This window comes from Camelus dromedarius, chromosome 6, assembly GCF_036321535.1.
Source record: "Camelus dromedarius isolate mCamDro1 chromosome 6, mCamDro1.pat, whole genome shotgun sequence".
Classification (NCBI taxonomy): Eukaryota; Metazoa; Chordata; class Mammalia; order Artiodactyla; family Camelidae; genus Camelus; species Camelus dromedarius.
Genome location: NC_087441.1, coordinates 72,975,687 through 72,978,650, shown reverse-complemented (window position 1 = coordinate 72,978,650; position 2,964 = coordinate 72,975,687).

Genomic DNA, 2,964 nt, shown 5'->3' with positions numbered 1-2,964 from the left:
TTGTGTTTGTGGATTCCTTCCCCAGGCTTTGGGGTTGTTGTTTTCTTATTTCTGGTATCTGCCCCCTGGTGGATGAGGCTGGACTGGAGTTTTATGCAGGTTTCCTGGCAGGAGGAGCTAGAGCCTACCCACTGCTGGGTGAGGCTTGGTCCTAGACCTCTGGTGGGTAGGGCCATGTCTTGAGGAGTTTGTGAGTTAGAGATTTTGTTGGTGGGTGGGTCTGTGTTCCCACCCAGTATGTTGTTTGTCCAGAGGCTTCCCTACAGGCTGCTGGGAGGGGCTAGGTCTAAATGCTAATGATCCAATCAAGGTGTCAGCCTCCAGGAAAGCTCATGTAGATAATCACTCCCTGAATGTCCACCACTAGCTTTTATGTCCCTTGGGTGAGCCACAGCCATGTCCTACATCCTGAGGAGAACTTCCAAAACCAGCAGGCAGGTCTGGCCCAGGTTCCTATGAAATCACTGCCTCTGCCCTTGGACCTGGTGCTTGCAAGATTCTGTGTATGTTTCCCTAGAGAATGAAGTCTGTTTTCCCAGTCCTGTGGGGCTCCTGGAGCTGAGCCTCACTGGCCTCCAAACTCAGATATCCTTGGGTCTCCTTCTCCTCCCAATGCCAGAACGCTGGGCTGGGGTGACTGACATGGGGCTCAGAATTCTCACTTTGTAGGGGGGCCTCTGTGACTTAATTATCCTTCAGCTTGTGGTTCACCTACCAGGGGGAGGTTATGGGGTTCAAATACATCATAAGCATGCCCTTCTTATCATCCTGCTGTGGTTCTCTCTTTATGTTTCCAGGTGAAAAAGATATTTTTAGCTAGGTTCCAGTCTTTTTATCCATGGCTGTTTAGCAATCAGTTGCCATTTTGTTGTAGTCATGAGGAGAGGCGAGCTCTTGGCCTTACTACTCTGCCATCTTGACCAGAAAAAAACAGGTGGTGAAGTTTATGACTCTGATAAGGTGGGCTGAAACAAACCAGCCTGAGCTATTGTGAGACTAGGCATTAGCCAGGGCTATTAGTTTGTGAGGGTAAACACACCCAGTAAAGTATGTACTTTATCTGTTAACGTGCATCTAAGAGCCCAGGAATGGGGGTCATTGGCCTTTGAAGGATGCCATTTAACCTCACACTCTTCTTGTGGCCACCCAGGATGGGTCTCTTGTTTATAAACCTGCCATCAGTGAGTCTGGAAGGATCTGCTTCTTCTTCCACCTCTCCTTGTCCTTCATATGTGGAAGCCAGTTTCAGATTTCACCAGAAGGATGCCCCAATTCTTGAGCCATCAGAGAGGCATAAAATTGAGATTTTTAAATAAAATTTCTGAATTGGTAAGTTTGTCACATAACTGAAAAGTGTGTACTAAAACTGAGCCAGAAAAATGCCTGCAGGCCAGAGACAGACTAAAGTTGTCTGATGTGTGCTCTCTTATTTGAAGGAAAACACATTTACTGGATTAGATATTTGAGGGCTCTGGACCTCCCTTGGTTGCCTCTGTCTTGCTCTGTAATGTAAAGAAGTAACTTCAAGGCTTTTTGCTACTGTTGTGAAACCCAAGTTTGGCTGCTTGACACACAATGAGGCCAAACAAACTGAAATATCAGAGTTGGGAGCAGGGAAAACTTTACTGAAGGGCCAGCCAAGGAAAATGGGTGGCTTGCGCTCAAAAAATCCTAACTCCCTGATAGTTTTCAGGGAAAAGCATTTAAAGGCAATTTTGAGGGAAGGGTTGCAGGGTGTGTGGCTTTCTTCTGATGGCTGGTGATGGAGGTAACAGGGTGGTGTCCCTGTAATCTCAATCACCACCCTTTGTATTCCAACCAGCCTGGGTCCCTGTGCTTGTGTTGAGCTTCACATTACCATTCTCCACCTGGGTAAGGGCCCTTGTTCCTGCAGAAGAGCTCAGAGAGATATATTATTATGTATATCCCCTGAGGAGGAGCCAGAATCCTGTTTTATCGCAGCACTATTGTTTCTTCATGGCTCCCCTGTTTCTGCAATGCCTCTTGTACCTAATTAGCAGCTGTTTGGATCTGCCCTTTGGAACTCAGGGAAGATCTAGGAGGCTGAAGCCTTTTTCCTACAAAGGAGAAACAGGGGGCACGGAAAGGCTTTTGTATTTGGGAGGGCTTCACAGGATCCTGTTTGGTTTCATTTCCATTTACTCAGTAAAACAATAGGAATGATAGCTGACATATCTCAGGTCTTCCATCAGGGCCATGTGAGATAATGTAGACTGGGATCTAAAAGTTTCAAAATGTTATTGAGAAATACTTGTATTATTTATAAGAATGACTTATGAATCCTGACAAAGATCTATTACTGATCAACAAATAATGTATTGTTTCTATGTTGTCAATTCTTTTTTTTTTTTTTTTAGCTTGGAGAATTGTTTATTTTACTGTCTTCTGAATAAGCCATTATCACTTTAAAATATATAAAATATCACAAGAAAGTACAATTTATCACTTGACCAGACTCAGTAGGAAGTAGATTAGCATGTTCTTTTAACAAGTGTTATGCACAACTTCGATGGGTTGTGGGTCCCCTGAGATTGGGGGTAATTTTGATATGACTAATACTTTACTGGTCCTTTTCATTATGACTTGTAACTGAACTGAACTTTTAGAAAACATCTTAATCACACAACAGTGCTATTTAATAAATGAATAGACTTAAAAATGAGAGATATTTAGTCAATTTAAATACCACCTAAAATCTTAATTTTATACCTGTCTTGAATAATCACAATATCTGACAATACTCACCTTTTGCTATAGCCAGAATTAGTTGAACTGAGTAGTGAGTGTTCATTTAGGTAGCTTATATGCCTTCCAATTTGTCATGGGCTCATTTTCCAGGCCTTCTGTTGTGGGTGAGAGGTTCTTGCCTGGTCACAAAAAGAATTCAGAAACAAGACACGGAGGCCAAGAAAGCAAATTAAGAATTTATTATGGACAGATAGT